We start from the raw sequence: 23,774 nt of genomic DNA, 5'->3' as shown, positions 1-23,774 counted from the left end.
CGCTGCAATCACGCAACTGTGGCATACACATGCTGTCCACACAAATGGCCGCCATGCATGCATGGAGGCCATGTGTGTGCCGCTGTCTCAGGAGGAAACACGAAGCTGTGGCAACAGCAACAACAACTATTTATATACCACTTTTTAACAAAAGTGTCCAAAGTGGTTTACACAGAGAAGTAACAAACAAGATGGATCTCTGTCCCCAAAGGGCTCACAATCTAAAAAGAAACATAAGATAGACACCAGCAACAGTCACTGGAGGGTTACTGTGCTGGGGGTGGAAAGGGCCGGTTGCTATATAAGAGAGAGAGAGAGAGAGAGAATATCTTGTCCCCCTGCTATATAAAGAGAATCACCATGTTTTAAAAGGTACATCTTTGCCTAGTTAGTAGGCAGAGGTGGAGGAGCAGGTATGGACCTGCTTTCTCCTCCCTTTTCAAGGCACCTGGGCTGTGTGTGAATCGCTGTTCAAATCACGATTCATGCACATCACTACTTTAGGCAGGGCGGTATATAGAATAAATAAATAAATACAGTAAGTCAGTTACTAGAATTGCCCAGTGTGACATATGGGTCACTGAACTGGAACAGTTCTGTAAGGAGATGTGGAAGAAGAATAAGGAGAATCCTAGAGGGCAGGAAGAAGCAAACCAAGTGATGCTTTTCTACGCAAGTGATGCTCACTTTTTTCCTCCCTTCATTTTCAGATATGAAAAACTTACATGTGCTGTAGCTCTTGTCCACTTTCTCTCCCTCATTATAACATCCACATATATGTACAAGGCCTGCAAGACAGAAGCTCCATTCAGACATGACACTCTACAAGTGTACAGATATCTGTACACTTGTACATGTTTTTTTTTTTTTTTTTTTTTGGTGAATGGCTGTACAAACCTGCATTCATGTTAAAAGTGAACCTGGGTACAGGCCTCTCAAATGCATGGTACACATAGGATGTGTGCTGTTGTACTTGGGTTCAACATAATGTGTGAATCACTGTACCTATGTACAGATCTGTACCTGTGTGTACACTGTACATTCATTATATGCGTGTTGAACATAACATGTGAATGGGGCTGGATTCAGAAGTACTTGTAATGTCATGGGCATTCTTACTTCTGGACTTTGGGGCTGAAGTGCAGGGCCTCCACAGCCCCTGGGTGCAGAGGTGCACCTAGGTAATTTTGGAGCCTGGACCTAAAGGCCTTTGGAAGCCCCGCGCCACAAGTTAAATGTGGGGCCTCCAAAGGGCTGCAAGTTAAGCAAGTTCTTGAGGACACAAACCACACCACCCAGGACAGACTAAAGAGGATTTTGGGGCCCCCAAGGGGTGTGAAGGCTCTGGACCCAAAGTCCAGGGGTAAGAGCACCTCTGCCTGGGTGCCCCCAAATCCTCTTTAGTCTGTCCCGGGTGGTGTGGTTGCCCGGCTGAGCATGATGATGCTTAATTTGCAGGGGAGGGGGGCCTCCAATGGCCTTTAGGTCCAGGCTCCAAAATTACCTAGGTGCAGCTCTGGCCAAAGTAGATCAATTTGCTGATAATGAAGGTAAAAAGGGAACTCACTCAATACCTCTGCCATTCAACATCTCACCCAACAAACTTGCCTCTCTTCATCTCCCAATAAATACTCTCCTCCCGGGAGAGTCCAGTTAGGAAGCTGCTCTTGGTCCATCTAGCTCAGTATTATCTACTGAGGCGGTGATTCTCCAAGGCTTCCAGGCAGGAGTCTTTCCCAGCCCTACCTGGAGATGCTAGGGATTGAACCCGACACCTTCCACATGCAAAGCAGATGTTCCACCACTGACTGACCTAAGGCCCCAACCTCAAACAGAGCGACCCCTCCGCCTTCCCAATTACTTTACACGCTTGCTGGGGTCGTTTCCTCCCGCTCATTACTTAACTCCTCCAGATTCCCCTCCGCTCACCCGACTTCCTCACTAAACAGCCCTGGCTTAACGACTTCCTCCCAATTAACCCCATTGTCCCTGCCGGGTAATACATCACCTCCTCGCCATTAATTAGCGCCCGCCCTCGATCTCGCCCCCCAGCCTCTCCTCGAGCCTGTTATCGACCGCCACGCAGCCGCCCCTTGAATTTCTCGACAAGGGAGGAAGAAGGCGAGCGACCAACAAGCGCCTTCACGTGGCGCGCAGCTGGCCTTGTGAGCAGCAGCGCAGAGCAAGGAGAGGCGCGCTCTAGGCCGATGCCGGGCGTCGCGCGCTCCCGCCATCGCTCCTCGGGGGCGCGCACGCGGCCACTCGGCGACGCGCGGGATGGTCTCTGCCCTAATGCGGGAGTCTGGGAGAGAAGGCGGCGCGCTGCAGAAGGATGGGAGCTGTGTGGGGAGGTGGCGGAGGTGGCGGGGGAAGAGAGCTCTCGTAGCCTGGCGGCGGCTGGTGCGGATCAGAAGTAGAGTCTTCGGGGAAGCCGGACGGGATGCGGCTGCTGTGAGCCTGGCCTTGCCGGGGGGGAAAGGGGCAGGGGGCTCAGCCGGAGCGGCTGCTGCTGCTGGCCAGGTAAGGATGCTGCTGCTGATGCTGCTGCTGCTGTATGGAGGTGTTTGCATCTATGGGAGAGAGCCAAGCAGCTGCTCCAGGCAGGGAGACAGATGGATGTCTCCTTCGCATCCGTGGTTAGGTCATCGGGAATCGGGATGTGGCGCCGGTCGACGCAGCAGCTAACCAAGGAGGAGGAAGAGAGAAGGGGGAAGGATGGCCGTGGCAGAGACCGAGCCTCAGAGGTCATTTTGCACCCCGTTTTCTTCCCTCGCCCTGCCAACGTCCCGATCTCCTGTCCTGCCTCCCTCGCCCCGTGGCAGCAGCATCCCAAAGGCTCTTCCTGGCCTCCGCCGCGGGTCTCGCTGCAGCCCTGCCTTGCCTATCATCCATGCAGCTCTGCACTTTCTAGGCGACTTCTGCCACGGAGGAAGGATGAGCCTCCTTGCTGCCAGCAGGGCATCAAGAGTTGCTCTGTGCTTCAGCCGTATTAGGAAGGAGCGCAAAGGAGAGAATGGCTCGGTTTTCTCCTCTTCGAATTTGGCCTGCTTTCCACTCCCAGGGGGAGGTTGGAAGATTCTTTCTTTCTTTCTTTCTTTCTTTCTTTCTTTCTTTCTTTCTTTGGGTGATGCTTACCATCGCTCTCCCATGTGAAGAAGGTCTTTGTGTGTAATCCAGCTTCTTATTATGTATGTATTAAAATTGCTGTCTGATGCTCTGTGGGCCTTGATGCTGTGGCTGTTCCAGGTGGGGGACCCTTCAGGTGCAAATATTGATTCTACCCACCTAGGACAAAGCTGCATATGCGGTGAATGGCCCTCTTTCCTTTTTCTTTTCTTTTGTGTCCATTAATTTAGTGGTGTAAAAAGTAAAAATTGCCAAAAATCTGCAGGGTAATTAACAGGACCTAAGTGGTCTAGATTCTCGGAACTAGTCCCTTCCCCACCATCATCACTGAATGGCATAGGAAATTAAGTAACAAGGCAAATGAAATCAGTTTGAAATCAGTTTCTTTCTTATTTTGCTTATATTTTCAGAGTCAGGTATGGGATGCTGAGCAGCTATATGCTTCTGTGTTACTTGCCTGAAAATAAGGGACCTCAGCTTCTGTGATTCTGGACATAAAGAGACCTCAGGGGATTTATGAAAACCTATTTCTGTGCCTCTCTTAATTGGTTTTGGGATGGGAGGGCACAACATCTTTCTGAAGCATCTGGTACTAATCCCTGATAGTAACTGGATGCTGGGATTTAAAAGATCACTTTTGTGTGACAACCAAAACAGTGCTTTCATAGGGTGTTTTTCTTTGAGAGGGGGGTGATGCACTTAGCAATAATCGTGTTGAACGCCATGTTGCTCACGAGCTGTTAGATCCAAGATTTGTGACCCTCTTGATTTTTGCAATTTCAGTCAAGCTAGCTGGTATTGATCAAGAGGGTGAATGTGCTGAATCATCTGTACTTTCCTTCTTCCAGCATGTTTAGTTCTTCAGTTCCATTATGGCCACCAGGAAATGTACAAGATCTAGTTGCAGAAATTCAGCATTCTATACTGGCTTGGTTTAGACTAGTGTTGCCAAGTAGGGACTTTTATAGAGGACATGTGACTATTTGGGGGACCAAAATGATTTTTTTTTCATTAGGAGGAATGGAGACTATTTTGGGGACCAAACAACTTTTTTTGCATGTGTTGTGTTGTCTGAAGTTCTAGGGATCAGCTGGAACATTTTGTTTGCTCCGAACACTTTGCTCTCATGAGCAGCTTCTCTTTCTCTGTCTCATTCCACTTCCTACTGACCATCCATCCAATGGGAAAGCCAGAGGGGAGGTTCTGCTTCAGTGGCAGGAACATGGATAGCTGGGCCCAGTAGGTATAGTTTGCTTCCTTCATGTGGTGGTGGTGGCAGTGAGAAGTCAACAGTTGGCTAACTAACTTTACTCAGTTAGCAGCTACCGCTGCTAATAGAGTAAAAAGACAGCTTTTAAAGTGGTGAATATCTTCTATTTATCATGGGGAGAGCAACTGGCCTCATCCAACCCGAACACAGCATTCTATCAGTGGCTGATGCTGGTCTTACCTTGCGTTTCTTTATAGATTGTGAGCCCTTTGGGGACAGGGGGGTGTCTTATTTATTTTTCTTTGAAAACCACTGTGAAACCTTCTCTTGAAAAGTGGTCTGTAAATGCATGTAGTCATAGAGAACAACAAGCGAATGGGAGACTGGGCACACACCGCTGTGCCAGCATGCAAAGAGGCCAGCTCAGTAGCTAGCTGGCTGCCCTGCCTTGAGCCAAGAGGTGAAGTTACTGGCCTGGCTGGGGAGAACAGGCTGGGGAGGAGGACAGAATGCTGTGTGTGTGGTAATCCTAACTAGGAAATGAATTTACAATTAAGAAGCAGGGGCCTTGAGAACTCTGTAGCTGGACAGCAGACTGAGCAGACATACAGCTCACTGGGTCATCAGCTTCACGGTGGTGAGCTGTATTTATTCTCATATTATCAGTTTTTTTAAATCAAAAACATGCATATATAATACCAATAAATATATACTAATTTTATGCAAAGTGAAGAAATTTTTGGTGAAGATTATCCTCGGTTTCCCTTTTTTGGTGATACCTGGCAACCCTAGTGTAGACATCCTGTGGCTCTGAATGGGCAACTATCAACTTCATATAAGCACGTTGTATCCCACTAGCTGGGCCTATCAAACACTGATCAATAATTAACTACAGCTATTCATTATAGATATGTAGCACAATCAGGCTAATGTTCAGCATATTAGACTTCCCATTGATTTTGATAGGAGACAATTAAATGCATGTTTAACTCTCACTGAAATCTATTTCAACTTTTATACTCCCCCCCCCCGTACAAAATGGAATGTTCAATTGAAATCGATATTATGCAGAAGTTAATATTTTTCTCTCTCCTGCTTAACACAAACAGAAAAGTTGGGAGCTGCTTTTGGAGATATTTTTCCAGTTCAGGCTTGGACCTCTATAAGAAAGTAGTTGCACAGCTATGGGCCAGCCACTAAGAATCCCCCTCTCAAACTACTTGGTGTCTGAACTTATAAAGCCCCCCTTAGTTTATCTTGAACACTGAAGTTAACAGAGAGCAATCTCTGTGGTCTGTGTGGGCTAAAGTTGTGCTTAATTTTGACTAGATTGTGTCCTTTGTTTCTAAGGCAGGTGAGATTTCTGGCTCTCTTTCCTGAGATAAAAATGATGCATAAAAGAAGTGGAAGTTTGCTTACTTTTTGGTGCTTCTTTTTGGCCATATAAAGGCTATAGCAAAAGCTTCTGTGTTTCCTGGGTGCTCCTGACCTATGCCAAAGACAAAAACAAAAGTTCTGGGGCCTTGATTGAGAAGATGGTGCCTTTATTGTTAACCATGTTCCTTTAAAGGCCTATTGAATAGGCAGACAGCTAAACTGATTGTCAGCATGACTTCTTTGTTTTCCCCAAATCTCTTAGTACTACTCAAATATAACTTCATGCTAATCCTTTCTAAATACTTGCTGCCATTTCTTCATGCTCCTATAAAATGTTATGAGAATGAGTTGCAACACTGGTTTTATGGGGACAAACATCATTGGTTTTACAGGGAAATAGGTTCTGCTTGTAGGGTCTAACAATGATCACCTCCAGAGTTTAAAACTGATCCAGCTGTTGTGTTTGGTACACTTTAGGAACTCAGGAAGCTGCCTTATACAGAGTCAGACCATTGGTCCATCTAGCTCAGTATTGTCTACACAGACTGGCAGCGGGTTCTCCAAGGTTGCAGGCAGGCGTCTCCCTCAGCCCTCTCATGGAGATGTCAGGGAGGGAACTTGGAACCTTCTGCAAGCAAGCATACAGGTGCTCTTCCCAGAGCAGCCCCATCCTGAGGGGAATATCTTACAGTGCTCACACATGTAGTCTCCCATTCAGATGCAAACCAAGTTGGATTCTGCTTAGCAAAGGAGACAAGTCATGCTTGCTACCACAAACCCAGCTCTCCTCAGAGCTAAAGCTCTCCACTTTAGCACTGATAGAATGTGATAGCAGGGGATGCTATAGCAAGAAATCCATTTTCTTTATCTTAAGGCTTTCTCTTGCTCTAGATCTTGGAATGTGGGACTCTTGTCATCCTATATTTATCTAAAGTAATTGCAGTATATAGTGTGCTATTATGGGGCAGCCTTTAAAAAAAAAATTGTGTGTCCTGAGGAACAAAAACATTTGGGTAAGCAGAAATTCAGATAGTAGTAAATATTATAGATCTAGGGAGATCATGCAGTGGATTTGGGTAAGTGTTTCCAATAAGTGTGCTACTGTAATGGAATATCTCATAGTTTTTAAATACAAAGTAAAGGTAAAGTGTGCCTTCTCCTGGCAACCACAGAGCCCTGTGGTTGTCTTTGGTAGAATACATGAGGGGTTTACCATTGCCATCTCCTGTGCACAATGAGATGATGCCTTTTAACATCTTCCTATATCACAGCTGCCTAGTATAGGTGTTTCTGGGAAACATCATCATCATCATCATCATTATTATTATTAATTCTATTTCTATACCACCCTTCCAAAAATGGCTCAGGACGGTTTACACAGAGAAATAATAAATAAATAAGATGGATCCCTGTCCCCGAAGGGCTCACAATCTAAAAAGAAACATAAGATAGACACCAGCAACAGTCACTGGAAGTACTGTGCTGGGGGTGGATAGGGCCAGTTACTCTCCCCCTACTAAATAAAGAGAATCACCACGTTAAAAGGTGCCTCTTTGCCAAGTTAGCAGGGGACATACCAGCAGGGATTCGAACCAGCAACCTCTGGCTTGGTAGTCAAGTCATTTCCCCGCTGTGCCATTATGTGGCTGTTTAAATACAAAATAGGGAAGTGTTATTTGCATTTTTATAGTACAGCAACATAAGAAAAGCCTTTGTGGATCAGTCCCAAGGCCTATCTAGTCCAGCATCCTGTTGCCCACAGTGGTCTACCAGATGCCTCTGGGAAGTCCACAGTCAAGGGATGAAGGCATGCCTTCTCTCCTGCCATTGCTCCCTTGCAACTGACATTCAGAGGCATACTGCTTCTGCACTTGGAGGCGGCGTATCTGTAGACTTGTCCTCCATGAATTGGTCTAACCCCCTTTTAAAGCCATCCAGCTGGTGGCCATCACCATATCCTGTGGTAGAGAATTCCATAGATCAATAGCAGAGCCTTAGAAGTATCCAAATTACCTTGGGCATCCAATGATCTTGTAATATTGAGCCCAGAGCTTCTAGGCACTGAGTTATCTTCCTGATTCTGTAACCAACCTTCTACTGGAAGGCTGTGTTTCTGCACTTGTTCTGAAGAGGGATAGAGAGTGCATCTTAGTTGTGTCTTAAACCCATTCAGACATGATGTTGTGCCTGTATTCAGGTATGTGTTCACAGGTATGTGTTTTTGTGTGAATGACTGTTCTTGTGTTCATTTTAAAAGTATGGATCCCCCAGATGCATGGTACAGTGCTGGATAAATGTACCTGTGTACAGATCTGCACCTGTGTATAACATTCACATATTGTACAAGTATTGAATATAAAATTTGGATAGGGCTTTAATCTTCCTAAATTCTGTAAGACCTGGACAATGTAAGACTCTCCACAACAATATGCACAGCTAGTTGTGTTGGTTCTGTAACACAATCACCTCATTCTACTATCTCTTCTTCTGCTTAGGCAAACTGTTTAACTGGTAATAATTTGTGGAGGACTGTCGTCAGGGTGGGACTGTCACACAGAGAGGATATTGGGCAGCATTAACTTTGGCCTTTCCGTCGGCAGGATACAGTAGACAAATTTTGATCTCTCTTGGGCTGTATTTATTTATTTATCATACTTCTAACTTGCCTTTCTTCCATCATGAGGAGGTGACATCCCAGGCAGTCTCCTGCTGAAGCACTGCCTAGACCCAGCTCCAGGAGGGTTGCTGTATCATGTGTTTTCAGATCACCCCTTGAGACTGTTCTACTCCAGGAATCTTAGTGACTACAAGAGGTGAGGAATTCTGCTCCCACCTATACCAACAGATGGGCTAACATATCCGGGTTGTGTTGTCTTTGCTGTGACGTGAGACTCGGCTTGCTTACTGAACTGGAGTCTCATGGAGCTCTTTACTCTGCAGGCATTATAATGCAATTCTGCTTTGTGTATTCTACATAGGAAACTGCCATATACCGAGTCAAACCATTGGTCCATCTAGCTCAGTATTGTCTACACAGACAGGCAGAAGCTTCTCCAAGGTTGCAGGCAGGAATCTCTCTCAGGTGGAGATGTCAGAGAGGGAACTTGGAACTTTTTCCGGCCCCATCTCCTAAGGGGAATATCTTACAGTACTTACACATGTAGTCTCCCATTCATATGTAACCAGGTTAGCAAAGGGGACAATTCATGCTTGCTACCACAAGCCCAGCTCCACAACCCCACACCCCCACACACACCCCAGGAGGAGATTACAGTGACACCAAACTGGGCATTGGGAGGTTTTCTAGTCTTACCTGCATAGAGCAGGGCTGTACAACTCAAATGCCCTGATGGGCTGAAACTAAGCATGATTTGGTGTGTAGGGGCCAAGAAAAAATTTCAGCCCATTAACTATTGTGTTAAAATTAATTCTTAAAAATATGAATGAAAGTGATGGGGCAGAGGGTTGAAATCGGGGGGAAGGTGGGGGGAAAGAGGGATGGGGTCAGTGGGCTCCAGCTGAGCAGCAGGGAACATGTCAGGTAGCCAACTGCATTGAGCCACTGCTGCTCATCAGGGTGCTTTCCAGATTAAACCCTACAACAAGGTCACTATGGATCTGCTAAGTGTGCTTCCGTACTTCCTGTGTTCTGACACCGCAGTCCCTGCGCTGACAGCAAGGTGGCATTCACATTTCCGATGCCTTCTTTCTGATTTTATCTTTGCATTATAGTGCTACAACGTTGTATGTGCATCACAAAAAAGTAGCTGTATTTTCCGGTTGTAGGAGTTTGAGATTCTGGGGATCGTTTTCGCTCTGATCCTGCCAAGCTGAAGTATTTTACCCCTGTTGTAATGTGTAATAAGGAAAGCGCCCAGCAGGGCAGGCCCAGAGCCCTTCTATCCTGTTGCTGCAGGATTTCCCTACCTGAGGACCAGCAAAAAAGTACCTGTGGGCCAGAACCAGACCCTGGGCCTTATGTTGTACAGGCCTGCTATAGAGAAAATCTCTGACAGTACCAGGGAAATCCCAAGTGTCTCTTTCTCCATGACTTGGCTTATGTCAAGGCTCCTGTGCTGTATGGTAGGCAGAAATTCAGCAGGGACAGACTTTCCTGGCTTGAGATAAGGAAACACTGCTCATATTGACATTTCTACATGCCACAGACTCAGACTGGCCCACAGGGCAACAGGGCATATTCCCAGTGCGCCCCACCAGCGGAGCGCCCTGCTGCACTCGACAGCAGTTAATACTCCCACCCTTAAATACCCATTTTGCTCAAAACCTGGCGCCCTCCCCACATACATTCCACTGCCCTCTCAGTGACCCCAGTCAGGCCCTGACATGCCATGTAATTGTTCATGGGAAGAGACCCCTGCTGGGAAGAGAAAGAGCTGGAAACAAGATTTCCTTGTTGCATGTCACATACCAAACTGAAATATTTTTCTAATTCTGGCCCATGGGGTATAAAGCACTGAAAAACAGAGTTTAACATCATAGGTGGCAAAAAAGGGGAGATATGACGGCCATATTCAAGTATCTGAAGGTCTGCCACATCATAAGAAAGAACAGACCTGTTGTCTATTGTTCCTGAGGGCAGGGCTAGAGACAGTGGGTTGTCATTACAAGGAAGCAGCTTCAGGCTAGAATTTAAGAATTTCCCAACAGTAAGAGCTGTTCAATAGTGGAACAGTTTGCCTCACTCAGTAGTGGGCTCTCCTTCAGGCAGTGGCTGGACAGCTATCTATCAGGGATGCTATAGCAGTTGCCTGAGGTCTAGGAGACCTTCAAGGGCCCTTCCAGCTCTAAAATTCTGTGATTCTTGGAACGTTGTGGAACACAGTTCCACCAATTTTGGCTAGCATGGGTAGTCATAATTATCCAAATGTGTACAGTAATGCCATACAGTAAATAAATAAATCTTTGGCAGATATATCTTGCATCATGGTTGGGCAGACAGTTGCTAGCAGGGGGTTCATGGACATCAGCAGTGACGTGACTACCATATTTGAGGAACTCTGCTAAGGGAAGGAGAGAGGGATCCTATTATATCCAGGCCATATGGGTTTCAAACCTCTCTCTCTCTCTCTGTGTTTCTCTCTCTTCTTCCATAAGGACGGAGTCCTTTTTCTGTTGTGGAGTAGCCAAGCAACTGTTTCCAAGTTAGTCTCTTCCTTCCACTTTTCATCCATCCACCCACCCTTCATGATTCTTGTAAAAAACCATGAGAGCAACTCTGTGCAGAGATTCTACCTGGCCACGTGATACTGTGTGCTGGAACCATGCAGCCGTGAAGATCAGCTGGCCTGGTCTCTGGGCTATACATCTGGGCTATACATTCCCATTTCCCGCTGACTCAGGCTGGTCTGCACATACAGCAGAATGAGGTGATAATGAGGTGGCAGAATGCTGAGCTCTTAGAATGGACTGTACCACTCCAGACTGATGGTAAGAGCCTAAGAACCTAAGGACAGCCCTTCTGAATCAAGCCCAAGGCCCATCCAGTCCAGCATCCTGTTTGGACCAGATGCCCTCTCTCCTGCTGTTGCTCCCTTGCAACTGGTATTTAGAGGCATCTTGCCTCTGAGGCTGGAGGTGGCCTATAGCCACTCTGAGGCTGGAGGTGGACAAAAAACACCTGTGTGTAAACAGAAAACTAGCATAGCTCAAAGAAATACCCCAGCCCAGCATCTTGCCTGCTAGGCTAGTTTTCTGTTTTCAGGGAGGATTCAGACTCCACCTACAGTCTGAAGTGGTGCAGTCCATTCTTTTTCACTCTGCTGTATGTGTAGACCAGGCCTATGTTGGCCGCAAATGTGATCCTTGTAACTATCTCATGCTCCTTCCTCACAGTACAATGCTTTCTTTATGCCCTGATCAGCAAGGCCCAAATCTAATTTGCTTTATTGAACTCTGTCCTTAGACACTGGCTCCTGCAGAGACCCCAATACAATGCAGTTGAAACTCAATATATTTTAATTTCTGTGTATCTAGACACACAGGGGCCACTGCTGTTTTTGTGATTCTAGACACTTCTCTCACATCAAATACCCATTGCAACCACTGTGGTGTGTGTGTATTGTGTTTTTGTGCATGCGTAAAAGGATGGACTGGTCAGATCAAACCGCAAGGTCTGGGCTTAATTAGAGACTTTCCCCATCCATTCTTGCTTAACAGATCCCCTGCAGCGGATCTGTTCACTTGACAGCAGTTAAGCAGCTGCGGTGCTGAGATCATTGCCTAGTGTTCTGCCTGGCATTGTCTCCTTCTGCTCTGCCTGCCTGCCTGTCAAATCCACCTGTTATCTTTTGTTTTGCAATCACTTTTTTGTTGTTGAAGCTGGACTAATCGTGATTTTTAAAAGCATGATTTATTGATCTAGTTATGCTTTTAAAAAAAGAATATTTCAGGGTTTACTGTGCCTTGTTTTTTTTTAGCTTTTAATGCTTTTTTATCCTGCCCATCTCCCTAAATCTTGTTGGGTATTTATGTTGAATTACTACCATGAAAAGGCATCATGATATTTCCCAGCAGAGCATCCTTTCAAATCTTTTATGCAGATCTCTTTTCTTTTTTGAAAAATCACTCATATCACATCTCATAAAAGCCCATCAATTTGTCTCAGTGTCCCTTAGATAATAGTTTAGAATGAATATTATTTAAAGGGAGGCATGAGGCTGAATGTTTAAAAAACATTGCCTGGTGGTATATATTTTGCTCTTTCTTGCAAACTAAAAGATATGGAAACCTTTGCCTATCACCTGTTTCCAGTTCTCCCTTCCAGTGATTTGGGAGGGTTACATGATCCCTATTGGAAGCACCCTCTTGGAAGCAGGACTTGTTTGCTGCCATTGCTATGCTAATCAGGCCCTTTTCTTTTACAAACATTGAAAGCATCAAGTGTTATGATGGATTAAATTAAAAAAGAGGATTTAGAGTCTCAGACCTCTTATAGGGATCACTATACGTAGTTAATGCGATAAGAAGCAGGGGATTAACAGCCTTATGAATGGGGTACTATAGAATGGCTGATTTACAGGAGTTTATTTTAAGGGTGATTTATAGGAGTAAGCCTTGGTCCTAGAGTGCACAATAGAAATGTGTACATATGCACCGAACAGGTTGTATCTGCAAATATTTGACGGAACACAGTGCATTTAAAGCTGGTGTGCATGTTAGTCACCTTGATGTCACTGCTGTAATATCCCGAGTGTGGTAGGTTGTCTACACAAATTGTCACCATCGTCATTTCAGCTGGACATTGACAACTGCATCCCAGAGAGTGTAGAGTAATATCCCTGATATTGCTTGAGTAGTACCTCATATTCTTTTAATAGGCTCTTACCAAACTCAGTGAAGGAAGTTTTCTGTCTAAACAAAATTCTGGATTTTAAAGCAATGTACTTCAAATAGTATTTGATAAAATGTAAAAGTAACACTTCCGACTTTAAAGTGGGTATTGGTTTTTACAAGAAGGGCTAGTTAAATCATCATGTATCTTGCTCTACTTTTCCCATTTGGGTTAGGGGATGGATTAAAAAGTGTTAGAAACATAGAAGTCTCAGAAATCAACTCTTCCCAGTACACACACTAGCTGACATTCTGACTAAGGAAATAGTGGTGCAATGGGAGAAGCACTGATGCTTCTGAAAAATTCAACAAGCTCAGCTCCACTGCTTGCTCAGCAGTAGGGGCAAATTTGACCTCTCTTTCCCAAGAAAGCCCTTTGTGCCACTTGGAATATGTCCCTGAGGGTCTCACAGCCCTCAGGTACATATTTTTAGGTGATACAGAGGACTTCCAGGGGAAGGGGAGGTTGTTTAAATTCTTTCTCTCTCACACTCACTCATATGCGCGCACACAGACACGCACGCACGCACACACACACACTGGTGCAGCACTAGACTGGTACTTTTCAGAAGTGCTGGTGTTGCATAAATGCTTCGCCTTTGTAAGCCAGAATGTCAGCCACAGGCGTTAACTATTCAGCAACTGCCTCTATTGCTGGCTAAGCAATTCTGATAATTGTCATATTGCAAAAAGACTGAGTTGAGTTAAAAATTATCCTCCTTGCTTACAAGTATTGAGTTAGAAAGGTTGGAAATCTTATTTACATTTTTATTTATTTTGCATTTATATAGTGCTTTTCAGGCGAACCTCCCAAAGCAGTTTCACAAAAAATCTGAATAAAGAGCAATATATCAAGCCACTCATTTACATCTTTACATAGGCTTTAGTCTCACTTCTTTCCTCTCCTCCCCTCAGAGCAAGATGGCAAGAAGCTGCTAAGACACTACATTTACTCCTATAGCACTACACTGCAGCGAGGCCCTGAGCAACCTTCTCAAAAGGTTCTTTTCAGAACCATGCCTCCCTGAAAACTGGTTAAGCACTAGATAACACATGACTATTAATCATGTTTGTCTTTTAAGCATTTGTGCAAGCAGGGCTTTTGAGACCCCCACTGAAACATCTTGGAGAACCTGTCATAGCCATGAAGCAGGAAGACACTCAATAATTTGAGTGGGTTTACTCTTTAAATAAAGATATAACATCTATTTTAGATGCTTTTTCCATAACTGGGGAGGAATATAAAATGGATGGGTTTATGAGAATGACACTTTCTACAAGAGTGTACATGAGTGATGTTGGGAGATCCATGTGTCTGTTTTGCTATGGCATTCGTGGATGTTCACACATGGCTCAATAGACATTCACCTGGTTTGGTTTGGTATGGTTTGGCTTCCTTTCCCTTTACATTGTATTCACCTGTGCAGGAAAAAGGTCCTCTGTGAAGCAGCTGCTAGTGCGATCTTAGTTCAAGTTGGAGAGGTTCCTCCATCTTTATTCCAGCTCCCCTTATCTAGATATCTGCAGGCATTTGCTGACTTGCTGCCATTCTGTATCTGTTCTTCTTCCTATAGTGCCTTTAACTGGCGTTTAAGGTAAGGGCACCAGTTAGCTTGTGTGTTAGTGCTATTTTGGTACTTACTTGAACTGCACTTGGATCCTGTTCCTGCCTTGCAATGGCTTATCAGGAATCTGTGCTGTGTGTCAGTGCATAGTAGTAGTGGATTTGTATGTATGGGAGAGCTTCAAAGCTGTACTTCATCATGTGCCAGGTTTACAAATGATGCTTTGAAGGCCTTTTTGGTGTGTTGTTTGGGCCTGTTGCCTGGATGGAAGCATTTTTATAAGCTGCACATGTCTCCGAGTTCATCAGTGCACACTTCAGCTGGTTCCAACATCATATAATTAATGTGGCTTCCCAAAGGAGCCCTGGGAACTGTAGTTTTAAGTAGGCACTGAGAATTCTGTTGGAGAGTCCTCCTAAAAGCCACAATTTCCAGAGTACCTTGGGGAGCAATTACAAGTTTGTAATTCCATCATATACTCAGCATGCTGAGTGAGATTACAGTGCAGTTTATTGGATGTTAAAAGAAATGTGCTACGTATGTTGGAAGGGGAATGCAGATGAGTGCTTGGATGATTTTGTGAAGAAACTGTTGGAATATACTTGAGACCTGTTTGCTTATTCTCATGCAGGCATTGGAATGCTGGATATCCTTATTATTACTAAGTATATGTAACTATAAAATGTGACTATAGAAATTGACCTAACAGGATTTTGGGGAATAGATATGGTAAATGTATGTGCCCATGTCATATAATGAGAATTAAGGATAAATCACATATAATATGTTACAAGAAAAACATAAAGAATTGGAGAGAGGCCTTAGTCATATGTTATGTTCAATAGACATGTACAGTCTGTGCACAGCAAGCGCATATGCAGATCTGTTTACAGACACAGTTATTCATTCATTATGTTCAACACATAGGAAGTTGCCTTCTACTGAGTCAAACCATTGGTCCATCTAACTCAGCATTGTCCACACAGACTGGGGCTTCTCCAAGGTTGTAGGCAGGAGTCTCTCTTAGCCCTATCTTGGAGATGCCAGGGAAGGAACTTGGAACCTTCTGCATGCAAGCATGCAGATGCTCTTCCCAGAGCAGCCCCATCCGCTAAGGGGAATATCTTACATATATGAAGTCTCCAGTTTTCCCTCTAACAGGGATTCTGGGAGTTGTTGTCAGCTGGGGACTCTGGGAGTTGTAGTCAACAACATCTGGGAACCTCTGTTAGAGGGAATACTGGAAGTCTCCTAATCAAATTCAAACCAGGGCAGACCCTGCTTAGCAAAGGGGGCAATTAATGCTTGCTACCACAAGACCAACATGCATGTAGTAGTGACCACCTATCTGTATCATGCATTTGAGGGGTCCTGTACCTAAGTTTACTTTTAAAATGAATGCATGTACAATCATTCACATCAGACCTTCTTAGGGAAGTAACTTCGTACTTCAAAAGAGCTCCCCCAACAAGAATCAAGTCACTCTAGCCCACTTATATACAAATTTCTGTGTTGATGTGAATGATTGTTCTATGTTTTATGTAGGTATAAATGTATTTAGAACAGTTGTGTGGATGGGACTTTAGTAAGGAAAGGACAGTTCTAATAATGGGGGTGAAGAGACTTCAAAAACTTTGTTTGGTGTTCTATTAACCTAGATGTGCTTGAGGATTAGAGTTTGGTTGGTAGCAGGAATTCAGGCTAATCTTCTAGATACATCAAAATGCCTTAATATATATGGTTTATGTCAGGCATCCCCAAACTGCGGCCCTCCAGATGTTGCTGAACTACAACTTCCAGCATACTCAGCCACAAAAAATTGTGTCTAGGGATGCTGGGAGTTGTAGTTCAGCAACATCTGGAGGGCCGCAGTTTGGGGATGCCTAGTTTATGTATTTAAAATATGTATTATTACTATTATTTATATATTTATTTTATTTATTCTACATTTATATCCCGCTCTTCTTCCAAGGAGCCCAGAGCGGTGTACTACATACTTGAGTTTCTCCTCACAACAACCCTGTGAAGTAGGTTAGGCTGAGAGAGAAGTGACTGGCCCAGAGTCACCCAGCTAGTATCATGGCTGAATGGGGATTTGAACTCGGGTCTCCCCGGTCCTAGTCCAGCACTCTAACCACTACACCACTCTGGCTTTTCACTCAAAGGGGTTTACATAGAAAACTGATAATAAGGAAATTTTTCCTTGTCTCCGAAGAAACAGGGAGTATGTACTTGTTACTTTAAATATCCAATTAAAATAAACCATCCAATTCAAAACAACAAAATAAATAAGGTAGACAAATGAAACAGCCACCAGAGTTAGCAGGACTGTTAAAATAAAATAAAAAACCTGAGCAATAATCAATTAGGTGAAAACAACAGTACCGAAGATAGTAAATTAAAAGTCACAGAGAAGAAAAAGATCTTAACTTGCTTCCTAAAATGTGACAGAGTGAATCTGCTTGAGGAAGGCATTCCACAGATGGGGCACCATCTTTGAAAACAGCTTCTCTCCTGCTTTGCACCTGCCTAATCTCTGAATGCTGGGGTACCCAGAGGAGGGCCTCCAAAGCAGATCTTAAATATCAGACAGGTTCATACAGGAGTGGGGAAATTGTCTTCCAAGTATCAACATTTACTTGGGTGATATAGCATTAGCCAAATTCTGGCCATGTTGGACCAGTTATTGATGATAGGTTCTGGATGCAATTCAAAGTGCTAGCTATTTCTTTTAAAGCCCCAAATGGCTTGACACCAGGTTACCTAAAAAATTATCTTACTCCATATGAGTCTGCCCACCTTTTAAGATGGTCTGAGGAGGGCCTTCTGTGCGTCCTGCCTCCTTCAGAGGTAAGGATGGTTGGGACACTGGAGAGGGTGTTCTTTGTTGTGGTCCAAAGATAAAATTCCTTACCCAGAGAGGTTTGCCTGTGCTCCACTATAACTTGAAGACCTGGCTGTTTCAGCAGAATTTTGCTTGATTTTTTGTTGTTCTCCTCTGCCAATTTTGTTGTTAGTCTTCTTCTTGTTATTTGACTGTGATTATTGTTCTGTTTTGTACTATAAGCAACCTTGAGCACGCTCACTGAGAATGGAAAGGTGGAATAGAAATCTCCTATATAAATACCATGCTTTCTGTATGTCCAGACATCTAGTCTGAGATGTAGAGACATACCACTTAATATTCATTGTATCATTTTTTCTCGGATAAAATGTGTTGCCTCAACTAGACCAGTCCCCTGTGTCTGTGACACCTTCAGTCTCTTTTTGCAATTGAATGGAGCTCAAATGTAGCCTGCAGGCAGTCTTATGTATTTCATCATTTATATCCCACCCATCTGCCAAAACACCCTAGGCAACAATGAATGCATAGCGAATTGATACAAAGCATAGCCACGTGCTATGAGAGGACTATGTTGGCACACATTCACTCATATGAGTATACTGATTCCGGTTTTACAGAGGGTTGATATTCTGTTTTCTCCTCTGGATGAAGGGGCCCTATCTGCACACCTGAGAGATTTTGTATTTGGACAAGAGCCATAGTGAAGATAAAATAAGTTTGGATGTTAAGAGATTTAATATGTTTCTCAATGCACACAGTGAATTGATGGTTCAGAACTTTGCTTCTCAGGAAGAAATTTCTTTTCTAAGCTTTCTTCAGTGGGCCCAGTGCCTTTCACTAAGCTGCACTCAAGCCCCATGCTGGAATTAGTCTTATAGAGAGGGCTAGGATAGTTTGTGTGAGTACATGTGTGCATATGTATCTTATCACAAATTTCCTCTCAGTGGTGGTATACTGATGAGCAGATGTGTGCTGTTATAATTTTTGATGTGTAATCTGAATGTGTGGGGATTGACAAATCCCCATGGAGATGTGGTAAATAGCTGCCATATGAAGAGCATGTGCCCAAATCCACTCTCTGTTTTGGAATATTAGGGCTCTTAGAAGAGGTAAAGCTAGTTGCATTAACTGTCCAAGGTGCTGAAATTGTTTGTGTCTGCCGCTCACTAGCTGCAGAACCATTTGATGCACTGATGCCATCCTGGAGAAATACAAATATGATCAGGGAGCAGTCCACCAGAGCAATGGCAGCAGTGTAAATTCTTAAACCATTGGACTGAGTACCTCTCTTGCCATGGATATCTTTGCTCGTTCATTGACCCACTTTTGAATAAGCCATTTTAGGGTGAAAGAATCAACATCTGCATCAATGCTAGGTTGGCTTTAAGAATCTGTAGATACGGTCTGCAATGCATAAATGGATTATGCAGCCATTTGGTTTTATTGTGCAGCTGACATTAATGTAGTGTGTTAAGAGTGCTTACTTCATTCTGCTGCTGGTAACAGAGATGAATGGCACTTAGTCAGGCTGTACCTCTGAGTTAGATATGGTACTGCCAGCTCCTAATGTTTAGTACTTAACACTGTTCTCTTTGTGAAAAGTCAGGAGAGCTGCTAATGTTCTCAGTGGTGCAGCATGGCTCTGCTATGATAAAGATATGTCTGTATACTGAACTGTACTCTTATTGCGGTTGCTTAAATTGCCTTGCTGTCAGAGTTGCAACAGGCCCCGCTAACAGAGTGCTTGTTGTGAGCTCATTGGCTTTTGTGCCTGGGTCCTTGTGTCATGCACACAGATGCATATAGCAGACAGAGAGAAATGAGGTAACTGGAACATGTGTGAAGTCTCTGAAGTTCTCTCAGTTAAATCTCTATGGTAAGGTACCTAGTGCATCCCACAGGTGTTCTGTGTGATGTGGTATTACAAAGGGTTTGACATGACTAGCCTTTGATGCATAGGCTAGTCATTCCTTTCCTGAAGGAATAACAACAAGAAGCACCTTTCTTGTGGTTGTCATGTAAAGCAGGGTTGCAGCTTGCTTTCATTCTCATTTGACAAAGGTGGGATTCATACCTCTGCTCTGAGAAGAACCTGTTTCTTAGCTCCTCTTGTATTCTTTCCCAACTGAAAGGATGTTTCAGGAAGCCTATTTAAAAACTAAAATAAAACATGTATTGTGTATTCCTGAGTTTTAGGAGGGGGAATGGCATTTGAGTCACTAACACACACACACACACACACACACACACACACAGCTCATTTGGGGGGGAAATATAATGCTTATAGCTGTGTTTGCCTCAGGAATTTTCATGCTTCCTGTTGAACATTTCACTGAACAACTGAAAGTGTGCAAGTTACCAACTGGGCAAAGAAAGCATAAGTGTGCTGCCTTTTATTCCTGCTGTTTGGACTTGGTAGCCCATAATTAGGAGCATAGGAAGCTGCCTTATATCGAGTCAGATATTGGCCCATCTAGTTCAGTATTGTCTGCAAGGGCTGGCAGCAGCATCTCCAAGGTTTCAGGTAGGAGTCTTACCCAGCCCTCCTAGTATGTGCCATGTAGATAGGATATGCTTATGGGGGTGGGGGTGTTAGGGATGCTGCATGAGTGCACTCAAAGCTGGAAAAGCCCCCTATTTCTATGGAGACATGCCTCCTGTTAAAAATGGCAAGACAGAAGGGATGAAGTCATCCAGTCCAACCCCTTTACCTCAAAAGGCTGAACATACTGATGTTTAGGAAAAATATTGTTGACTGTTGCTCTACAAGTTATAAATAAAATATAAACATGTCAACACAATACATAGATATCCAGCAGCTTCCTCAATATCATGTTTAATTTATTTCATACATTTATATACCACACCTTCAACAGCATTCCTAGGGCTGTTGAGAATTACACACTTACAAGAATTAAAACCGCAATAAAGCCAGCAGCAAATACATATCAAACTCTAAAAGGCTTGGGAGAATAAAGAAGTCTTGTTCCTTGTTCTCATATGGAAATACAATGATAGGCCAGGAACCAAGGCTGTGATCCTATGCATGCTTACCTGGAACATAGGAACATAGTAAGCTCCTTTATATCGAACTGAGTCCTGTTCAGGTCTTATAAAACACAGGGATTCTGCTTGTATTCCGATCATGGGAAGAATCTGTTCATGAGTACAGCATTTGTTTCTGAGGATCCTGCAACCCTTAGGGACATTTATTCAGAAGGCACAGAGATCTGAAGAGAAAAGGGTGGTCACCGAAAAACATCCCCCCTTCTGTCATGAAGAATACTGTTGTGCTAGTGCAGTGTTAGTCTGAATGTGAGTCACTCTGAGTCTGTGGGAGGAGAGCTGTTCCTGTGGTTGCAAATATGGATTGTCCTTTTTGCTAAGCAGGGTCCACCCTGGTTAGCATTTGCGTGGAAGGCAACATGTGAGCACTGTAAGATATTCCCCTTAGGGGATGGGGCCACTCTGGGAAGAGCAGGTTCTGGGTTCCCTCCCTGGCATCTCCAGATAGAGTTGAGAGAGATGTCTGCCTGCAACCTTGGAGAAGCCGCTGCCAGTCTGTGTAGACAATATTGAACTAGATGGCGCAATGGTCTGACTCGATATAAGGCAGCTTCCTATGTTGCTATGCTCCAGTATTAATGCTCCAACCTGCAAAGCAAGAGAAGGGAACACTTAAGAGAAGAGAACACTGCCAGTCTGGGTAGACAATAGTGAGCTAGGTGGACCAATGGTAGGATTCGGTATAAGGGAGCTTACTATGTTCCTATGTTCCAGGTAAACATGCATAGGATTGCAGCCTTGGTTCCTGGCCTATCATTGTGTTTCCATATGAGGACAAGGAACAAGTGATTGTCTGTGAGATGGGAGCTGGGTAGGATGGCATCATCTGACCTGGCATTCATCCCCAGGCCTTTTAATGAGTTGGAAGGAAAAGCTGTCTGACCCAGCTTCCATCTCACAGATGATCACTCCTCCCTCCTCCTAGGTTGTAGCACACATCCAAAAATCAGGAGCTCACAGAGTTCCAGAAGCTGGGCAGGATGTTTGTCCTACCCCGTTAATACTCGTGTGAACAACCCTGGAGTATTTGTTCAAGAGAATACAGCCCAAGATGGGTGGATTCTGGGAAGCCATCATAGTATATCCATTGCCCATGAGATGAACTTAAAAGCTTGATTTATGCTGATTAGCTTACATAGAATGAATGTTTCAAATTGAGTTCCCCTTATATTGTAGCATTGTGTTATGCAAATATTCTGTGCCCATAACATATTGTTGTAATTTTGTGTGCATAGTATTATGTAAATAGCCCCATTTCTGACTCTATGAATGTTTTCGGTTGCCCTCCTAGGCTGTCTGGAGCAATGAAGTTAACTCATCAAATTGCCTAACATTTTTTCCTTCCTTTGCAAGAGTTCTGGGCTGGAAGCAAGAATTCATCAGTAAATGTTTCTATACTGTTTTGCAGGAGGATGCTATAGATGCACTGTCTATGGTTCCTTCCGGCCTTTTAAAAATCTGTGATTGTTATCTCTGCCCAATTGGATTATGTGTTTTACAGAAGAAAAAGATGTGTTGCTACTGTAAGCAATGAAGCATGTAGTGCTGTTCTCCTTTGGAATTCCAAAACTGTTCTGAGTAGAGAAGGTGCTCCACTTAACAGCTGAATGGAGGAACAAGCCAAGAAAGCAGAGGTGAAAGACAGCCCTGAAGTATGACTGTATTATTTCACAAACATGCAATTAACAATAAGGTGGCGTGGTACTCTCAAAGGCAGCTAATTGTATTGCAAATATCACCCTGTCAGTTCACATTTGGTTGCTGAGCTTTGTAGCTGCATCAACTTAAATGGCAATTGTGCTTTATTGAGGATGTTGAAGCATTGTATAATCATGACAAGAGTGGCTTGGAAAGATGTTTGCCATTTGATTCCACCTCAAGCTCTTCCTCCCCACATCTTTTTAAAAATGTAAACAGTGTTCTTGGAGCAAGTACAGTGGGTTGCATAAGAGAAACGTCTTGGGAGAAAAACAAATGGCAAACTCCCTTAGAACGACGGAGCATTTGTCATGTTTCACAATCACAAGTACTTCCTAGAAAGAAGTTGCAAAGCCCGACTTCCAGCTTGGATATACATCTCTTAGCACTGTTGTGTCCTATGTGAGAGGAACCCACCCACACCCCACACCCTGCTTGGAGGGTTGTGTCAAATTAGTTGCATTCTGACACTTCAGGTGGAAGTGTGATGAAAAGTGAAACAAAACAATCTATACTATTTTTTTGTTGTTGCTCCCTACATGTGGGTAAGGAGCTGCCAGAAACCAGAGGACAAGCTCCAACTGGTGGCCTCTCCTCACCTGCTTGTGTGTACACATGAGCACATACTGGCCACACCTTCTTTGGAGAGGAGAGCTGGTCTTGTGGTAGCAAGCATGACTTGTCCCCTTAACTACGCAGGGTCCACCCTGGTTGCATATGGAGACTACATGTGTGAGCACTGTAAGATATTCCCCTCAAGGGATGGAGCCGCTCTGGGAAGAGCAGAAGGTTTCAAGTTCCCTCCCTGGCTTCTCCAAGATAGGGTTGAGAGAGATTCCTGCCTGCAACCTTGGAGAAGCCACTGCCAGTCTGTGAAGACAATACTGAGCTAGATAGACCAATGATCTGACTCAGTATATGGCAGCTTTCTATGTCCCTATGTCCTGCCTCTGACATCAGGCACAGCATCCAGAAGGAGGGCCACACAGCTCCTTCCCATCTGGTAAGCAAAGGGCCAGCTGGCTGCTTGGTTTCTCTCACACTCCAAGTGAGGGAGATAAAGACAGCACCCAGCCAGCACCATTCACCCACTGGGAAGGAGCGGGTTAGGGGCTGCACCTTGAGCTCCCAGCTGACGCATGCTTTATTCACCAGCTGGGCGTGAGAGGAGGACCAGGAGGTGCCCTGGGGAAGAGGTGAGGGGTTGCTGTGGCAGCCCTCCGACCCTAGCAGCCAAGACCACTTATTTCCCCCCCCTTATCCAGTGGTGGCTGTGATATTGGAGGTGGTGGCTAGCTTGAGAGACTGTGATGTTTGAGGCTTCTCTGCAAAGCCACTTTTATCTGCCTGACCCCTATCATGCCACCAAATTGGAGATGCATGAACTGGTGCCCATGTTCAACCTGTCCACTGGATTTAGAAGAGGCATGTCTTCTTCTGGGAATGTAGCATTTTTATCCTGCCTTTTAGCTCAAAAGGCTCTCCAGGTGGCTAACAACCATCTGAACATAAGTTCAACCAATAAATAACCAGACTT

At 44.3% G+C, this 23,774-nt stretch overlaps 1 protein-coding gene across 22 annotated transcripts in view; it reads left to right on the top strand.

The window, feature by feature from the left end:
- The first annotated feature begins 2,270 nt into the window (after positions 1-2,270).
- NFASC (neurofascin) overlaps positions 2,271-23,774 on the top strand; it is a 313,180-nt gene continuing 291,676 nt past the window's right edge. For 5 of the 22 annotated variants that reach the window (XM_053248157.1, XM_053248160.1, XM_053248158.1 and 2 more), the window contains exon 1: positions 2,273-2,520. The gene's annotated coding sequence lies outside the window, so the exon portion shown is untranslated. Of the gene's footprint in view, positions 2,521-23,774 lie in introns of all 22 variants that reach the window. The other 17 variants (XM_053248177.1, XM_053248159.1, XM_053248166.1 and 14 more) reach the window with 5 other exon arrangements.

This window comes from Hemicordylus capensis, chromosome 4, assembly GCF_027244095.1.
Source record: "Hemicordylus capensis ecotype Gifberg chromosome 4, rHemCap1.1.pri, whole genome shotgun sequence".
NCBI classification, from domain to species: domain Eukaryota; kingdom Metazoa; phylum Chordata; class Lepidosauria; order Squamata; family Cordylidae; genus Hemicordylus; species Hemicordylus capensis.
The sequence above is the reverse complement of the archived record's forward strand: the minus strand, read 5'-3'. Positions and strand labels throughout refer to the sequence as shown.